This window comes from Eucyclogobius newberryi, unplaced genomic scaffold (assembly GCF_026437365.1).
Source record: "Eucyclogobius newberryi isolate DKJ021-1_F unplaced genomic scaffold, fEucNew1.0.hap1 SCAF_1, whole genome shotgun sequence".
NCBI lineage: Eukaryota > Metazoa > Chordata > Actinopteri > Gobiiformes > Gobiidae > Eucyclogobius > Eucyclogobius newberryi.
This window is the reverse complement of record NW_027315723.1, coordinates 47,048,983-47,069,131: the sequence shown is the minus strand read 5'-3', so window position 1 is coordinate 47,069,131 and position 20,149 is coordinate 47,048,983.

Genomic DNA, 20,149 nt, shown 5'->3' with positions numbered 1-20,149 from the left:
GGCCCCTCCTGAAACCCGAGCCCCGCCGCGGACGCACTACCGTCGCGCGCGGAGCCACAAAAGCGCTATGGGAGTGATGTACGTTTTATTGTGGGATGATGCAACAGTTGTGACATGGCAAAAAATTAAAAGAAAGAAAGTTTTTAAGGCAAAGTTTCAACAAGTCTGCGCCAAAAAAAAGTTGTTTTTCCATAAAAACAGCGTTGTCGCCTATATCTTAGTATGTTAATAAAGCTAGAGGAACATAGGAGCAGACATTGCGTCATTTAGCCCGATTTAAAAAAGCCATAATACCACTTTTCCCTGCGGCCATAATACCACTTTTCCTACAGGCCTATTCAAAGAAAGGCCACTGTTTAGTTAAAGTAAATTATTTTAAAATGAAGCAATAAAACAGACGATTTTTAATGGGATTCATAGTGTAATTGACGGTCTACTTTATACGAACAAAGCAACATGGTAAACAATAAGAAGCTACGCAAATTATTAGGGCGGAACGATATGGGAAAAAAATATCTTATAGTGATTTTAATAACAAACATTGTGATTACGATTAGATTTGTCATTTGTGCTTAAAAAAAAATAATTTTGTTCAAAGTTAATATTTTAAACGCATCCAGAAGAATAGACTAAAAGGTTGAGATAGGCTTATGAACTGCCAAACAAATAAAAGAATCTCATGTATTTTAGAACATGTTTGTAAAACTCTAAACTACAGGGATAGCTCAATTTAAGCAGAATAAGACATTTAGAAGATATTTTGTTATTTGTGGAGGAAATTATGGTAGGCCTAAATCAAAATTTGCTGCCTTTGTGATTTGGGTCTATTCAAATAGTAATTTTGATTTGATTGCGATTAATATTGCTGCCCCACAAATTATCTTTATTCATCTGCTACCTAAATTTCGTTTATCCAATGGAATCTAGGCTATCCATGAGATCCAGAGTGATTAAAAAGTCCTCCTAATAGAATCTATAAACAGGAATCTGAAACCCATGAATATCCCAAATACAGTTTAGTACAAAAGTCATTGTTTGGGACATCCTGGAATCAATACCTCCAGCGGGCTTTGTTAATCGGCTTTATCTGGTGAGCGAATGAGGTGACTCCCAGAAGCCATATCAATAATCACAATTTGTTCCTCAAAGCCTTTGTCTGATGCTAACAATACAACCGATACCTCCTAAAACGTGTCAAAGGCTAGCAACAAACGCAACAAACCAATGGGTTAAAGTGAGAACGATGCATGTAATGTTAATGAACAAGATAAGTTTGGTGCGCGGCTATCAAACACGATGGTCCTTTGGGAGTTCACGGTCCCCCTCACCCACGGCGCGGCCTCATTAAACCCCATGATGAGCGGGGGGGATTCTAAGAAGTATGTGAGGGGATTAACCCATTATTGTTAAGTCACGTGCTTCATACATTCTTTTCTTCTTCTTCTTTGGTGTTTTATGTCGGTTGGTGTCCATAGTTTTACATTACTGCCTCCGACTGCAGTTGAACGTCTTCAAAGTATGTGTTCAAGGGAATAAGCTGTGTTCATAACTTGAGGTAATGCAGCTAAAGCCAATATCAACAAAGATGACAGAGTTGTATACAGTATGTGAGGATTGACTTGTCCGATTTCCTCTTCAAATATTTGCTAATTATGCAAGGATGGTTAAAGTTGAAGTAATAAAGATTTATGCGTGTTCACAGCCATGTTTTATTCACCTTAGAGTAGTACTTTACACATTTTCCTTGACCGCATGTGGAATTTTCATATCTCTGGCTTGTTCACTTTAATAAACTTGACTGTGGATGAGTCAGAGGTTGTTACGGTTACCAAAGTTACAGTTATGTGGTGTCATCTGGGCGGTGGAACGTCACGCACTGAAGAAACACTGGCCAACACCTTCCTTTGCTGTTACTTCCTCCCACTAAAGCACTGTGTTTCCATTGAAATGAATCACGTACATCGTCAAAACATTATAAAAGTTGATCAAGTCACAAATATGCGTCATGTGTGGTTTGAGTGAATATTAGAATGCTTATAGTTTAAAACAGTGTTGGAGACAGGTCATAATTCTAAGGGAAATTTGCTATTTAACTGGTGGATTGCAGATTTGTTGACCTGGTTTATGGCTCATATCATTGTGATTACTGGGCCGATGCACGTGAAACAAAAACAGGCACAAAGTTCAACATTTTCGCTGTCAACCAACAATAAATAAACAAAAAATGTATGTTTTTTCCTCAAACAGCCAGAAAGTGGTCCGAATACATCATTCTTGAGATTATTAATGCAGATTTGTGGAGACAATTCTTAACAAATATGGTTACACATTGTGGATTTTTATTTTTGGATATTTCATTCAAAAACAGCAAATCCTCCTGAGGAAGGCCCCCGCTTATAGCCAGGGTTCTGTGCAGCGTTTGTATGTTTCGTCCTGTGTTTTGGGTGAGTTTCCACTGGGCTCTGGTTTCCCCCATCAACTCTCAAACGTGCTCCATAGGTAACATCTTCCTAAGGTCCCGAACAAGACTTGACCAAAATCTGTAGATGTGTCCCACTGCTCCTGACAGGTTAGATTAGACTAGCCTTTATCGTCCCCGTAGGGAAATTTGTCCTCTGCATTTGACCCATCCTTCAATGTCACTGGGGCTTCTCTTCAGGAGCAGTGCTGTGCCTGGGGACCCATCTCCAGTTCTTTAGCTCGGTTTGGTCAGATCTACCTTCACTGGAGGATTTTACCTATTGTGCATGTTTTGGGTTGATGGAGGAAACCCACGCATACACAGGGAGAAACATGCAAACTCTTCTTGCTGTGATGTGAGCGTGCTCGCCACTCTGCCACCGTGCTGAAGCAATATTGTAGAATGGGTCAAAAGCTGAGGACAAATTTCCCGACTGGGGACAATAAAGTGTAACTTAACTGTAGTTTGCATTTTAGAATCTTCGTTTATTATGGACTTTTTTAGCAGTTTGGCGTCAAATTCCCCAGCTCTATGGAGTTGTTGGAGATGTCAACTAGAATGAAAGGCAAAGCAAGTTTGTTTGTAGAGCACAATTTCAAACACAAGGGAATTCTAAGTGCTTCACACGACAGGAAAAACGTAATTAAAATCACTAAGACGTGACAGAAATCACACAACAGTTTAAGACATAAAAGAGAAGAGTGCAAATAATATCCTTTCAGTCATATGCACAGCACTAACATATCCAAGATGTACTTTGGTGCTAGGCCATGGAGAGACTTGAACACAAGCAGAGCTGCTTTAAAGTCTATTCTCTGAGCCACAGGGGGCAGTGCAGAGACCTGAGAACAGGACTAATGTGATGGTACTTCCTGGTTCTAGTCAGGACCCGAGCAGCAGCGTTCTGGATGTACTGCAGCTGTTTTGGAGAGGCCAGTGAAAAGGCCGTTACAGTAGTCTAATCTACTGGGGGGGAAAGTCTCTTATCTGTCTGTCTATAAGTCTGGTTTAGACACTAAACTTTTGGTTTTGGAAGTGTTTTTTCAAAGATAAAAAGTGGCTGATGTTATTGATGGCTGTTCAAGTTCAAGTCTGAGTCCATTATTACCCCCAGATTTTCTAACTTGATTTGTAGGTTTTAGAGCGAGACTCTGGAGGTGACCGCTAACACTTTCTCTTTTTTTCTGTGGGCGAAAGACGATGATTTCAGTCTTGTCTGAGTTCAGCTGGAGAAAGTTACACGCTGATCTGATCTGAGTGAATGATCTCAGACAGGACAGTTTTGTCCGTTACAGATGTGAAGTGAGTCAGCTCTAGGTGGCTTTTGGGTTATTACTTACATTGTGGAATTTAATGCCCTGAACTTCTTCGTAAACTGGGGGTTTGTCAATCTATTTACTGTTGCAAACAAGAAGTTGTTACAGCAGCGTCCAATTATTTCAGAAAAATGACCATTCCTAGCTCTACATAAAATGAGATTTACATTTACAACTTTTCTTTGTAAATATCTTTTTGAACCTTTTTGAGCTTTGACTTGCGCCATTTCCGTTCGGTCCGGCGGCACTCCCTTTTCTGTGCCCTGACCGAATCCTCATTTCTCTCATTTTAACCATTTTAAGCTTCATAGGGGCAATGGTGTCCAGAACATACAAATCACTGGATGTAACAGTTCAACAAATCATTTACATTAGAACATGAGACATTTTCAAAGTTGATAAGTTCCATAAACAGTGCATCTGTGCCATCATTTTTGTGTCTCCTCTGAACAGCTGCAGGACCAGCCGGTGGTTTGGGATAAAAACAGACAGGTCAAAGAAGACACGGAAATTATCAGACAGATATTTTCTGTCACAAATATTGTCCACATGAACATTGAAATCACCTGTAATGACCAAACCATCAAAGTCTGTGCATACGACTGAAAGCATCTAAGGAAACTCATCAATAAAACTTTGGCAGTGCTGGGGAGGCTTGCATAAAACAACAAAAAGTATGGATGGAGACGGTTTTAGATACATACTAAAATGATGAAAACACCTCAAAGACTATTTCATCTCCAAAACCTGCACACACACCTCACCCCTTTTTGTTTTCCCATGTTTCAGATTCAAACTTAAAGTTGAGTGGAGCCGATTCTATTAGAACTAATATTTCTATTGTTTTTGTCAAGCAATGTTTCAGTTAAAAACATAAAATCAAGATTATAAGGAGAAATAAAAGTATTAATAATAAATTATTTGTGTGGCTACACCTGATTTTTGTATATATATATATATATTTGAGCAAAATGTGTTTTCCCCAGTACAAAGATGGAATGACTTTAGACCGATGCAAACAATTAAAAATGAACTAGTAATTTAGAATTCAGTTTTTTTTTACATTTTTAAGACCGGTAAGAATGAGATAAAGTGCCTTTAACTACCGGGGCCAGTAGAAGTACTATCTTGAATGCAAAAAGGAAATGCTTTATCCTCTAATGCAGGGGTGGGCAATTATTTTACCCCAAGGACCATATTGGAATCCTGGCATGTGGCAAAATGGATCATTTGTGTAGCAAATTATTATCATTATATGCACTTTTCTGTCAAATATAAGCTATTTGATCTATTATTTAATTAATTTCATGTCATCTTTATGAAGGACATGTGCAGACGCTAAAACAATAAAACAAATGGAAAGAGTAACAATTGTCTTTAAAACAGACCGAGGTCTTGATCCAGGCCCTGGTGCTGCAAATGCCTAAGTCAATTTAAAGATGCACTATACAACTTTTCTGAAGGAGGGTTTGCCACCGAATTGACTCCGTGGAGGTGGCTTCGCTTGGAATGTCCCGAAGTATGGCATTAAACTTGTGCCTTAATCTTAAAAGCAAGTTTATATACATATTTCATTAGCAACGAAACATTTATTTTATTTTAAGGTTTTTTTGGTCTGTAGGTTTTATTTTACAGGACCATTTTAGCATGAAATGGGGACGAGAGAGAAGGGAGGACATGCAGTAAACTGTCAGAGCCGGGATTCAAACTCACAACACTGCGGTCGGCTGCACATAAAGCCTTACCCACTCCACCACCAGGCAGAACTCGACGGAAACACTTCTAACTAAAAAAGGCCAGACAAAGCAATAAAATCTCCATGGAGACAAGCACCCGATACACTACCTTACACACGCACCTTATTTTGTAGATGTTTAGCATATAGAAACTGGTGTGCAAGGTGGACTCTATGGAACAGACAGAGCCCTTCAAGATGGATAGAACACATTCTGCTGTTCAAAACACACGGCCGCCGTCTTCAATGGGCCTATTCTACTTCCACAGAGGCAACATTGTGCAGGAGAAGCTACACTTGAAATGTCAGAGGCCAATATCAACAGATGATAAATTAGTTCTTTATGTGGGCTAGTGTAGTGAGTAAATTATTTTCTTTAGCTGAACCAAAAGCTTAAAATAGGAAAGATGTAACATGAGGTCTGCTGACAATGTTCTTTAAACATCTAGAAACATGTTCTGAAATACGTGGGATTCTTTAGAAAAAATATATATCTACTCTCAATCGCACAGTACCACCCACTTCGAAGTTCGCTCATACATTTTGGCCATTGAAATTGTAATATTTTTCAACTCATGTAAAACTTAATATTCAGCTAAAGGTTTTTATAACTTTGTAGTTTACAAAGTTTTGGTCTTGTGCTCATTTGTTGATTAGCCCCGAGCTTTCAAACATTTAATATACATTTATTTGGAAATCCCTATGGGTAAAATGTCTGGAAAAATGACTTCTGGAACAAAGAGGTGGAAGGTGGAGTTTCAATAAAAAAATGCTTCCCAAAAAGTCCTAAATGCTGTGGTTAATGCATAATGTAAGTTCTAAAACTTTTGGAAGAACCTAATTGTTTTTTATTGGATTCAGATTGTACGCCCAGTAATTGCATTATGTAACATTTCTGGTGAGGGAAAGAATACGTTGAAACGCGTATTCTAACTGTAACTTGGACTGGTGGCAGATCAACTGCCATGATTGTTTTTGTTTGTCTGGAGCCAGACACTTAGTCCACTCCTTCCACAGTCTGTGAGGCGTACTACATAACAGAGAGGTTATGTAGTACGCCTTTTAAACAACAACAATATTTATCCATATTTACATATAACTAAGCAACAAGCAACAATTACACTTCCACTTTGACTAAATAGACACAAGATACAAATTAAGAGGTTGACTTTGCACAGTTTGTGGTTGAAGACAAATTCTTTAACAGTACAAATCTGGAAAAGTGGCTGTCAGGGTTGAACCAAACTTCTAACTACTGCCACAGGAAATGCTAGTAAAATACTAGCTTTCAGCTTACTCAGTACTTACTTACATCTATATATTATATATTATATGTAACTACTGAAATTCAGAGTAAGACTGAGTAGTTATTATTTGTTTAGATTTATGTATATACCTTTGGAACATTCTGGCAGCAGAGAAGTACGCCATGATGGGTAAAAAAACAAAACAATCAAGCAGTGGACTGATATGGTGAAGAAAAATTAAAAAAATATTCTTAACTTCAAATATGACAAATTTGTCAAACTTTGGACTAAATAGGAAGTTTTTGTTGAACAGTGTGTACTGTAACTTAATTGGATATCTTTTGTTATTGATCATTTGATTTCAAGGCCAGTTCATGTGCCAAAGTGGTCACCTTTGCACTTCAAATAATATTCTATTGGGAGATTATTTTTTATACAAGAAAAATACCAGACTATATTAAACAATAAAACATTCTCGCTCTACAATGAAGGAACAAATTTAGTATACTGCATATTGCTCATACCAGGTCATTTAACAAAGACATATTGTGCGTTTGTCTGGTACATAGTTATAAGATATGGATAATTATTTTATATATTGGAGAGTTTAAATCACAATATTAATATCTAAAACAAATTAATAAAATACATTTCTAAAAAGGAGGGTGGGCATGATAGACAAACATGAATATCTCGATCCTTTTTGGAGTATTTTGATAGCGTGGCAGCTGAAGGAACTTAAAAGCACTTGGGGTTGTGACTGTTTGTAGATAGATCAGGTTTGGCTTGTGCTCAGCTTTGGCACACCCAGCACTCACTCACTCACTCAAACAGTCTCTTAACATGCCCAGAGAAACATGAAACCTGTCCTTTTTCATCCTCCTCTCAGCGCATCTGCATTCACGCTTGAAAACGTGTGTGGTCATTTATCCACGGCTCAGACCCAAGCTTTAAACAGAGCAACAGAGTCAAGAACGGCGCTGCAGATGGCGTTAAACAGATGAATGAACTCATCAACACTTGAAGCACACGAAATGTCCAGTGTGGGCCCAAAATAAATAAATCCACAAGAATACCAATCCACAAGGTGACAAGGTCTGGAGTCACAGCACACATGAAGGTTAAAATATCCAACAATTAAAACAATTATTTAAATTAAGAGCCATTTCTGCAACAAAGTTTGAGAAACCCACAATGAACGAAACAAACAAATGTATAATTAAAAGAAGATAATGAATTTCATCAACGGGTCAACAGAAATGTGGTACAACATGTCTTTAAACATATTAGTTGAGGTTTAATTTGAAGACAAATGTGAAATGTCTGTAAAATGAATCATAAAAGTGCAGAATACCATACTGTGAAGCACTACAACAATCTCAACAGTTGGCCAGATATTATTATTTGAAAGATTTTTTAATATAAACAATCTACTCAATACTAACATTTTGCATATCTTTAAAACAAAATTCATGATATTCGGATACATTGGCCACCTCTAGAAGGGGAAACAGTTACAACATGGTTGAACGCTCATCAAATTTAGTCTCCTTTAACTTGTTTGGATTTAACATTGTAGTTTCCAAATCTTTTTAGCAGACCAGGGAACATCATGTGCAGTGTTTTTATCAGTCTCTTGCTTTGCTCCGAGGCTCCAGCTCTATCGTGCCGACCGCGCTCTCAGACAGGAACCCTGCGTGACTGTGGACCACGGCCCACCACAACAACAACACTCTCTCCCCCTCTTTATCCCTCTCTCTCCCTCTTTATTCCTCTCTCTCCCTCTCGCTCCCTCTTTCTCCATCCCTCCACGCTCTGCCAGGACTTAACCAAGACCTGGCCATGTTTTGGAGGTGGATATGGAAGGCAAAAGAGGAGAGAGAGGAGAAGGAGAGAGGGGGGAGTCCAGATGTGCGTGAGTGCTCCAAAAACTCACACATGAACTCATTTACCTGCTACAATTTACACATGGAAACCTCAGCGTAGGGTCAGCAGCTACAGGTTCTGGTAAAAGAGAGAGAAAAAAAACGTGTTAGATTTGTGCAAACTGCAAGATTCTAAGGACATTTTTTTGGGGCATTTTGTCTGCACACTTTTTGTATCTATGGAGACATCGACTTTAAAGAACTTTTAACCTTGTTACAACAGTGTAACAAGGTGTAAATAAAGACTCTTAAGTGTCACGTAGTCACTTCTCAAAAACAAAAATGTGTAAATGACAATCAGTGGCTTGTTACAGTCTGAGACTCAGCCAGTTCCCGGTCGTCTGCAGCGTGGGGGTTCTGGGATTGTATTTGGTGAGTGTGTATTTTGTTTCAGGTAGTTAGCAGCCGGCGAATGCTAGTTTCCATATTATTGCGTACCTATGCTAATAAACGTTACATACTTGCAGACAATTTTAATGAGCCCGAGCAGCATGCGGTGACATCTTCCAAATGGCGGTGGAACCAAATACTAAGTCACATGACTAAAACCCAGGGGGTTAGATCGCACTGGGAGATTCACTGTTTTGTAGGAATCTTGTGCTACAAGATTGTGCCACATGCCGATTTTTGTTTTCTCTCCACGCGTTTACGTTTGCTTTATTACACATTTTATCTTGATCTTGTGGATCCAATCTAAATGTATAATCCACAAGGTACCGTAGTCGATGTTGCAATATCAATATTATGTCTCTTTAACTAACAAAAATCACGTATTTGGAGTTGAATAATGGACCCACTTTCTGAAACTATTATAAAAACATGATATCACTTTTGTTCGTTTAACTTGTTGAGCTTGGTGCCAGTCTTTGTTTAGGTAGACTTTGTATAGCTTTTCATGCAGATAAAAAACAGTAATAACAGCAATATGAATGATGAACCACGTCAAAAAAACAAAAACACAGATTAAAAAATAATAATAAATATAGCTGCAAGCGGCAATGATCGGCCCTCGCCACGCCTATAAACTATACATTTTTGGAAAGCGCTCGCGCTTTCCTACCTCATGGTGTGGGTCCCTGGTCACTGACGGGTACTTTCGTTAAATTTGAGTGGGCTCCGCCCACTTTGTGTTTTTGGCCCTCTATACAGTAATAATGTTCAATTTTTGCATTACATGCTTATATGCACGGAACATGCAAGAGATGGGGAACGTATTCGTGAGCTACTTAGCGCAAATGAGTGCTTTATATGGGGATGATGTAAAGGGCTCGTTTAGTGCACACTTTTGCACGGGCTTCGCCCGTTTACAACGGTAATGTTCCCTTTTTCTACTACTAGTCTGCACGGGGCGTGCATGAGTGGAGGAGTGCGTTAGTGAGTGTTTGGAAGTGGGCGAGCGCTTCGCGCACTTTCGCAGCCGTGCTTTGCACGGCCTTACGGGACTAATAGGCCTCTCGCCAGCTTGTGGCGCTCGGGCCTAATAACTACGTAAAACAACAAAAACAAACAAGAAAGAATTTTAAACTATAAAGATTACATTTTTTGCTTTTCAGTTTGATTCAGGGGAGCAAGGGGCTTCTCTGTGTAGAGTCTGCATGTTCTGTCTGTGTCTGTGTAGAGTCTGCATGTTCTGTCTGTGTCTGTGTAGAGTCTGCATGTTCTGTCTGTGTCTGTCTGTGCTTTGCTTCCTCATGCCAACCTAAAACATGCACAATAGGCTGATTAATGCGAACACAAGTACGACAGGTTTGAGTAAGCAGAAGAATGTTGACTTTAAGACATTGTGGCTCTGAGCTGAAGGACAAGTTTGTTGAAAAGGCAGATGACTGATATGTCTTGGGTGTGTGACCTTGGGCATGAAAGTGACCAAAAGGTTAGGAGGCAGAGGGGTCATTGAGAAGTCAGTGTCTATTCCAAGCGTAGTATAGTAGATTAGACAAAATATTGGCAACGTTTATTATTTAAAGATATTTGGTGTAATCGCTATTTTGTTCAAAAACAGTGTCCAGATGACTACGACGAAATTCATCTGGATAATGTTTTTTAAATCCAGACGTTTCAACTTCTATCATCATGTCATTTCAATCGGAGGTTCCTGAAGCTAGGTTTTATACTTCTCTGAGCTAGATAAGCCCCGCCCTCAGGGAGCAATTATAGCCTGAAACCTTTGTCTTTGTCCCTGTTGGCCCAGTTTCAGGTTGTTATTGCCCTATTGTACTCTGGTTGCCTCTCCCCCAATGCTGATGACCTGCTAAACCACTATTGTGCTGTGTTGTGCCTGATTCGGCTTTGATGGGTTTAAGTAAAGAGTTGTAGACAGAAGGTAGATCACACCATAATCCCATTTCTGTTGAAATTCTTTTTTTTGTTTTCTTTAATAGCCTCCTTCATCGCTTTCATGCACTCCCTCCACTTTCTTAAATCTGCACCTCCGTGGATGGGCAATTGTAAATATAAATTCAAAAGCTACATGTGGTTGCTTGGATTTGTCAGTGTAACGCTCATTGGAGCCTTCTCGGATAGAACAAACTATTGTTGTGAATTTCCTGTAAAAAATTAAAAAAAAAACATTAACAAGTAAAGAAACTTAACAGAGCTGGTCAATTTTGAAAGGTGAACCTTTATTTTTTACTTGTGCACATAAGAACCCCTGTCTCTGACAAAATGGTCTTTCTCTAACTCCTGAACAATGATGAAACACATCCTTTTGGAGACAAATAAGTGGGTTGCCATGTAGCCACTAAAAACCAGCCTAAACCAGCCCTGGAGAAGAAGAACAACTCCAAAGCTGGAGGATTAGAATAATCATAAAGATGAGCAAATACAGAGGCAACCTAAGCATCTGAAGTCCGTCTTAAGATATGTGTGATTAGACATGAAGACAATGGTCACTCTTAATCTGGGACATCCCGAAGAAACAATGATAAGATTTAACTATTGTGGATATTTCTTTCAAAAACTGTAAATCTTCCATAGATTTTTACATAGTCCCTTGCTATCTGAATTCATCACATTCTCGAACATGAACCGCTTACAGAATTCTTAGCAACATAGTTTGCTATATGTTTTTGTCGACTCCACCAGCTCCGCAAAGTTACGCAATGTAAGCTAAGCTAAAATGTTCTGCTAGATTGAAATTCCTCTGCCCTCCCCTGCCGCCGTTGCATTAGCTCCCTCACCTTTGATTCCCGCTCCCCTGCCTGCGTCTCCCGCCCTCTCCCAACTCATACAATACACTCAGATTGCCTATTTCCTCTCCGCAGATTAAAACCAGAAAAACAGGGAATGCAATGATGATTCCTAATGGGCTTTTTAGAGTTGACTTTTGGGGGTCATTAATTCTACCGGATTCAAAGCCAGAAGTGGAGTTCGTCAATAGTTTTTTTCTTTTTTCTTTTGTTTCCCCCGGGAGATAGAAAGGTGGAAGGTTGCCCGAACATCTGAGAGAGTTAGCGTTTTATGTCTCGATGACGTCCGTGCCTGCTGCCTGAAAATGAAAGACAAATGCAGTGTGGTAATGCAGAGAAATGTCTGTTTAAAGGTGGTGGCAGGTTAGAGAGCAGAACACGATCAGCCAGGAAAGATTAAAGTGATGAGAATCTTGTCAAACCTCACCAATTACTAACTTTAAGATGCACTGTCACATGTAACTTTTCTGGTGGAGGGTCCGGCGACAAATAGGTGACATGTCAGATCTGTTTTTCAAGACGGTTTTTAGCAACAAAACACCTGGTGAAGAATTTATGCCGTGGAACAGACCAGGCAAAGCAATACAATCTCATGTAAATAAGCAGGTGGCGGACCCTCATAGTGCACCTTTACAGTTGCATGTCCTAAAATAATGTTTCCCCCCCTGATAGTAAGCATAAATAAATTAATAAATTGCAATGTGCAAAATATAATCTAGCTTGAATTTTGTGCTGTGGCCCGAGCTGCTGTGTGCTCCTCAGATCATGCCATGTTTCACCTCATCCCGGCGTACAGACAAGGACTGACGCTCTGCAAACCTGTCATGAGAACAACCCTGCCTCTGTGTGCAGTAGGCTCCTGCTTCTCACCAACTACAAGCCCAGAGCCCCCAACGCTGTAGAGACCAGAAACTGGCTGAGGAACTCAACACCTTCTACTCCAGGTTCCAGACACTCAGGCTATCAGCACAGGAGCTCCACAGGGCTGTGCACTTTCTCCTGTTCTCTTCTCCCTGTACACAACTGCTGCACCTCCAGCCACGACTCTGTAAAACCAATACCACCCTCATCTGGCTCATTTCGGACGGGGATGAGTCTTCCTACAGGAGGGAGGTGGACCGGCTGGTGTCCTGGTGCAGTGGTAACAACCTGGAGTCCAATGCCCAAAGGACAGTGGAGATGTGTACTTAATGAAAGTTACAGCCCCCCATGCCCCCCTCACCATGTCAGACTCCTCCATCACCACCGTGGACTCCCTCCGCTTTCTTTGCATCAGTATCACCCAGGACCTCAAGTGGGAGGTCCTTCCTGTGGCAGTTGAGGAAGGACAAGCTGCCAGCGCAGATGATGGTGCAGTTCTACACGGCCATCATCGAGTCCATCCTCACCTCCTCCATCACCGTGTGGTACGCTGCCAGGGACAAACAGAGACTACAGCACATTGTGCGCTCTGCTTGGAAGGTGATCGGCTGCAGACTTCTATCTCTGCAGGACCTGTACGTCTCCAGGTCGAATCACAGCCAACCCTTCTCACCATGGACACGGACTATTTGAGCCACTCCCCTCAGGCAGGAGGCCACTCCCCTCAGGTGGTCCATCTGGACCAGAACCTCCCGCCACAAAGACAGTTTCTTTCCCTTTGCCGTTGGACTCATGAACACTTCTAACACTGTCACTTGAACCATAATTTAATCACCCACTCACTGCACTGTTCACTTTCTGCTCTACATCTGTAAATTAAGCCTTTAAAAAAAAAGAAAAATCTTATATCCTATTGTTATCCTATAGCAGATTTTAATTGATTTTCTTTTTGACTTTATACAGGTTGTTTTATCATTGTTCATTGTTTTATGTGGCACCAAATCACCAAAGCAAGTTCTTATGTTTGTGGATTCTGTTCATTGACAATTGCAATAAACCTTGGTTATTCTGGTGATAAATGGCATGTTTAAGCTCTCCTCTGATTGATCCCTGTTCTTTCTATGACTGAGCCTTTTCTACACAGTGCCTGTCGTTCCTGCTGATTCATTTTGGCATTTATGAAAAAGCCTTGCGGGAGGAAACCTGTTTTATTTGCAGAGCGAGACAGAGTTATAAAACGGCCTGTTATTACGCGATGATATAAAAATGTCTTTGACCAGGCCTACATAGTTTCTGCTCTCTTTCACTCTCAGGCTCTGGGACATGAAAGAAGCACTTCAGTCGACTTAAGTGGTAGAGTTGACTTAAGTGTGTGTATAAAAGCTCAGACAATAAAAGGATCAAGAGGGGAGACTATATCTACGCACACGCCCGACCTTTGACTCAGAACAACTGTCGAATGTAATGTATGAGCTATAATATTATTTAAAAAAAGGAGTTGTAGCTTTTAAGTCATGGGCATAAAAAGTACAAACTAGAACTACTTGTGGTTCATCACAGTTTGATCAACAACGTCTTATGACCAGAGGTGGCTTGTACTCACTTACGTTTACTTGAGTACATTACTTGAGGAAATTGTATACAACTACTAAACCTTGAATAAGAATACAATGGCTGAAAGTTACAGTGCGTCAGACGGCCAAGACAGAACTTTGATGTGTGGAGATGAGTTTAGGGTTTGACAAGTGTGAGAAAGGAACAGTGGAGAGTCTCTGCTCGTCTTTGTTTGAGCCAAGAGGGGGGGCTTCTGGGGGGTACTTGAGTATATGGTCCAGTGCTTGACCAGTCCGCCCCCCTCCCTCCCCCTCCTCCATATGCCCCGCACATGTACAGGCTGCATGGCGCTGGAGGTAGGAGTGAATATTTACACTGTGAAATTGGTTTGCATACCTTTCACACATCGGCGAGAGAGGGACGCCGCGTTAGCGCTGCATTTAGGGTCTTTTTGGGAGGTTCCAAGTTCCAACTTAAGTGTCTTCACAGGAACACAACTTGTGCCATGAAAGTAAGAAAACAAAGAATTATGTGAAATAATGACAAAACTAAAACCTGTTTTGGATTGGAATGAAAAGGAATACAACCAAAAAGAAAATTTCCCTTAAAAAAAAAATGGCCTCATATTCAAAATCATATAGTGAGCCATTGGCTCTGCGCACAGCAGCATGCTAGCTAACTCAGCAGGCGTGTTTGTGTTTTGGTCCGCTTTGTCTGGATGATCGACGAGAGTTGAAGTAATCAATGAAAAATGCCCAGCTTGCGCTCCACTGCCTGATCGTACAATCGTTATTAAAGCCTTTTTATTTAGTAAATGAGTAGATTTTGTGTTTTCCACCAAAGAGTATATTGTAAAAGCAGTGCTTTGTGACCAAAATAGACCACTGTACTTCATCTGCGCCCCAAAATAAAGTATTATGTTTTATGCCTTGTCACCCTGGAGCTAGCCAAAGCCAAAAGCAGCGCTCTGATTGGCTGTGCTTAGTATTCACAGATGGAGCATGAATTTAAGATAATTTAAGATAAGATAAGATAATCCTTTATTGTCCCACATGGGGAAATTTCATTGATGCAACGCAGGAAGATACAGAGGTAGATACAGAAGAAAAGAACAGATCACTTATAGGAAGTTTGAAAAACACAGTAGAAGATCTCCTATAAACAAAAACTCCCATTACCCAACGAGGGATGGAGGGGAAAAAGATAAAAATAAATACATTTTTAAATTTATTTACAAATTTATATATAAAATACTATATAAATAATATATAATAATAATAATAAATAATATTTATTATTTAATTAATAATAATAAAATTAATAAATAATATATGATAATATATATATATATATATATATATATATATATATATATATATATATATAATACATTTACAAATAAAATTTGTAAATGCAAGGGCGATCAGATCTTCATCCACACAGGAGGTGTGCTTTCTTTTTGTTAAATTTATATCATGTAAAATTTATAATTTTTATGTTATTTCCGAATTTGAGTCTAAAACACATGTAGAAGGTATAATAATCATTTCATTCTGATTTTCATTTTCACATTTGTTTGACCAGAGTACATTATTTGGCAAAGGCTGCTCTAATCAAGTCCATTATAAGAGCTTTTCTATAAGAGTGTTTTAAGTTTTTTACAAGTTATCTGTTTTTTATTATTTACCTTTGTACCTACTTTGTGTTGCAATACTAGAATTTCCACATTCTTATGCTGTTGTTGTTGTTGTTGTTTTATGGCGGTTGGCATCCAATTGTTGCATTACCGCCAGACTTTATTCCTCAGACTTTTCGTTGTTGTTGTTGTTGTCCACATTCTTATCTTATCTTAAAGTCTGTGTATTTGTGCTCTGCGTCACAAAGAAAGGATAAAACATGTTCCATTGCAATCAAGTTCACACACTCCAGAACCGAGAGACAGGAGATGACGGAGGAGAGTGGATCGGTGGTCGAAGGCGTTCTGAACGGCGTGGAGGAGCAGCCTTTTCTGGCTGCTCGTGCCCGGAAACGTAAAAAGATACCAACTAATGCCAAAGGCGGGAAAGAAGAAGAAGAATTGTATAGATGCAGGTCCATTAACGAGCGCTGGGATGTTTGGGGTATACGCTCCAGAGTCCCTGGCCAGCCTGGTGAAGACGAAGAAAAAGAAGAGTCGGGTCTGCGCCGCGGGCGGTCTGGAGAGACAGGAGATGGCGGAGGAGAGTGGATCGATGGTCGGTGGACAGACGTGGAGGAGCAGCCTTTTCTGGCTGCTGGTGCCCGGAAACGTAAAAAGTCCCTTAGCTCGTCCGAGGGTTCTGGGAATGAGCAGCAGGATGAGGCTGAAGCTATTGATATCCGGGGTGAGAGCAGAGACTGTAAGGTGATCATAAAGCTTGCACAGGATAGTGCATCCTTTAAGGAGTGGAATTCAGTGGCATTGTCAAAGAGCCTAACTGTAGCTGTGGGAGTGATCAAGAGTGCGAGTGTCCTTAGAGATGGCTCGCTGCTGGTCGTGTGCAAGGACGCGGCTCAGCAACGGAAGGCGAATGGAACTAAACGTCTGGGTGGAAAGGATATTCTTGTGTCTGATGCTGAAAGAAACACGGTCAGAGGAGTTATCGTGGGTGTCCCTACGGCGACGTCTGTGGATGAAGTTAAGAAGAATTTGACTGGAGCTAAGGTGGTGGACGCTAGGCGGTTGAAGGTGACCCGGTCTGGGGTAAGATGTGGCAGCTTGTCGGTAATGGTAACACTTGAAGGGAGGTGCCTGCTGTCGCCGTGCTCGTTTATGAAAGAAGGGGCAAGAATCAGAAAGTTAAAATCAATCAGATGTTTAATCCCTGCCATTTACAAGACTAATACAGATAAACGGAGCGCTAACCTAAAATGTCCCTATCAAATGTGTGGCGTCTTACACGGGCGGTCCGGACGCGCCGAAACCCCTGCTCCGCGTTATATTTATAACATTCAGATATTAGGCGAAATATGACGGTTGACGCCTCCTTCCAGTATTCTTCCATGAGCTCTTTGGCCTTGAAGTTTGCAGCTGTTCCGGGAAGGTGTCCGTCCTTATCAGAGAATGTCTCCGGTCTGGAGAGAGGGGAGATGGCGGAGGAGAGTGGATCGGTGGTCGAAGACTGGGGTAAGATGTGACAGCTTGTCGGTAATGGTAACACTTGAAGGGAGGTGCCTGCCTAGTAAGGTGTTCATTGGGTTCATGTGCCATGACGTTAGGCCATATGTTCCACCGCCCCTGCGTTGCTTTAAGTGCCAGCACTTTGGGCATATTGCAGCGGTCTGTAGAGGGAGGCAAAGATGTGGTAAATGTGCAGGAGATCACGAGTATGGGAAGTGTGACGTGGGAGCAAAACTGAAGTGCTGTAACTGTGGGGAAGAACATAGCTCTGCCTACGGGGGATGCAGGTTTAGCAAAAGAGCTGCTGAGGTGCAGAAAATAAAGGTCTCTCAAGGTATATCCTATGCAGATGCAGTCAAGAAAGTTTCAAGTAACGAGTTTAGAGTAAATACAGAGAGAGGAGCCAGCGCTGCTCCCAGCCAGGGCGAAATGAGAAAGGCCAGCGTGGCTCCCAAGAAGTGTGAAGGTTTCAAGAGTGGAGGTCCCAAGTGTGCAGGTTCCAGAATTAATGAGAATACCCTGGTTGTGGATAGAGAGGATTTTGTACTCTTTATGGTGGATGTTGTAAACTGTGCTGCTCAGACTCAAATCAGAACTGAAAGGATCAGGATCATTGCTAAAGCTGCAGGGAGATTCCTTGGAACAAAGGAGCTTGATTGGGCAGATATAGAAAACAGGCTAAAGGCGCTAAATGGGAGTCGGAGTGATGGGGGTCTGCTTTTGGGGAGTCAGAGTGATCAGAGTGACGAGATGGGGTGGGGGTGGTCTCCTGTCCTCGTCCAGTCTCGTAGACGCACGGCTACCAAGCAGCGACATCAGTGGAAATATTAAAGCCTATAGAATGAAGCCTAAAGAATAAAGCTGTACGGTGGAAGCACCGAACGTCAAAGAAGGAGAGGAAGATGAAGAAGAGTCTCCCTGGAATAAAGCCGGTCGGTCTCTGAAACAACAACAACTATTCTAGTCACAAAGACATATCATGACCTCATGGGCTTTGTAATACCAAAGCAATGGAAGGAGTTCTTTTACGGACTACGACAGTCTGAGGACTACGAAAAGTCTGAGGAATAAAGTCTGGCGGTAATGCAACAATTGGATGCCAACCGCCATAAAACAACAACAACAACAACATGTCTCAAAAGGAGCAGTGAGTGTCTCAAATGGGACAATAGACTATGTGTTGTGCGTATAAGGAGTTAACCCAAGTGTAACACAGACTAAAATGAATATAGTTGGTTATACTTTTAATAGTTTCGTAAAACAGTTTCGTAAAATGAATATAGTTGATTATACAATATAGTAATGGTTAACATTTAGATTCCCCTTCATTGCCTAGTAAGGTGTTCATTGGGTTCATGTGCCATGGCGTTAGGCCATATGTTCCACCGCCCCTGCGTTGCTTTAAGAGGGAAGCAAAGATGTGGTAAATGTGCAGGAGATCACGAGTATGGGAAGTGTGACGTAGGAGCAAAACTGAAGTGCTGTAACTGTGGGGAAGAACATAGCTCGGCCTACGGGGGATGCAAGTTTAGCAAAAGAGCTGCTGAGGTGCAGAATGTTAAGGTCTCTCAAGGTATTTCCTATACAGATGCAGTCAAGAAAGTTTCAGGTAACGAGTTTAGAGTAAATACAGAGAGAGGAGCCAGCGCTGCTCCCAGCTAGAGCGAAGAGAGGGAAGCCAGCGTGGCTCCCAAGAAGTGTGAAGGTTTCAAGTGTGGAGGTCCCAAGTGTGCAGGTTCTGGAGTTAATGAGAATACCCTGGTTGTGGGTAGAGAGGATTTTGTACTCTTTATGGTGGATGTTATAAACTGTGCTGCTCAGACTCAAAGCAGAACTGAAAGGATCAGGATCATTGCTAAAGCTGCAGGGAGATTCCTTGGAACAAAAGAGCTTGATTGGGCAGATATAGAAAACAGGCTAAAGGCGCTGAATGGGAGTCGGAGTGATGGGGGTCTGCTTTTGGGGAGTCACAAAGACATATCATGACCTCATGGGCTTTGTAACACCAAAGCATTGGAAGGAGTACTTTTACGGACTACGACAGAGTCTGAGGACTGCGAAAAGTCTGAGGAATAAAGTCTGGCGGTAATGCAACACTCGGATGTCAACCGCCATAAAACAACAACAACAACAACAACACCAACAGAGTCTGAGACATCTCATGACCTCTTGGGCTTTGTCAAAGCACTGGAAGTCAAAGCACTGGAAGAAGACCTTTTAGGACTGCGACAAAGTCTAAGGATTACAGTCTGGCGGTAATGCAACACTCAGATACCAACTGCCATAAAACAACAACAACAACAACAACAACAACCCAGTCGTCGCTTAAAAGACAATTCGGTTTTCTGACTTTCCAGTTCATTACAATAACACGCTTTATTGAAAGAAAACCTAATTGTCTCAAGTAATGTAGTTCCTTTGTTTTGACTTCCTCTACTTTGTTCCCTAATATGTAACACTGGTTAGGTGTTCTGTGGGTGCGGGTCTGCTTTGATTAAAAAACAAGCCAGTCAGTGTTGTTGTTGTTGTTGTTTTATGGCGGTTGGCATCCGAGTGTTGCATTACCGCCAGACTTTATTCCTTAGACTGTTGTTGCTGTTGTTATTGTTTTATGGCAGTCGACAGCCGAGTGTCGCATTACCGCCAGACTTTAGTCCCCAGACTTTGTCGTAGTCCTAAAAGTTGTTCTTCCAGTGCTTTGACCTCCAGTGCTTTGACAAAGC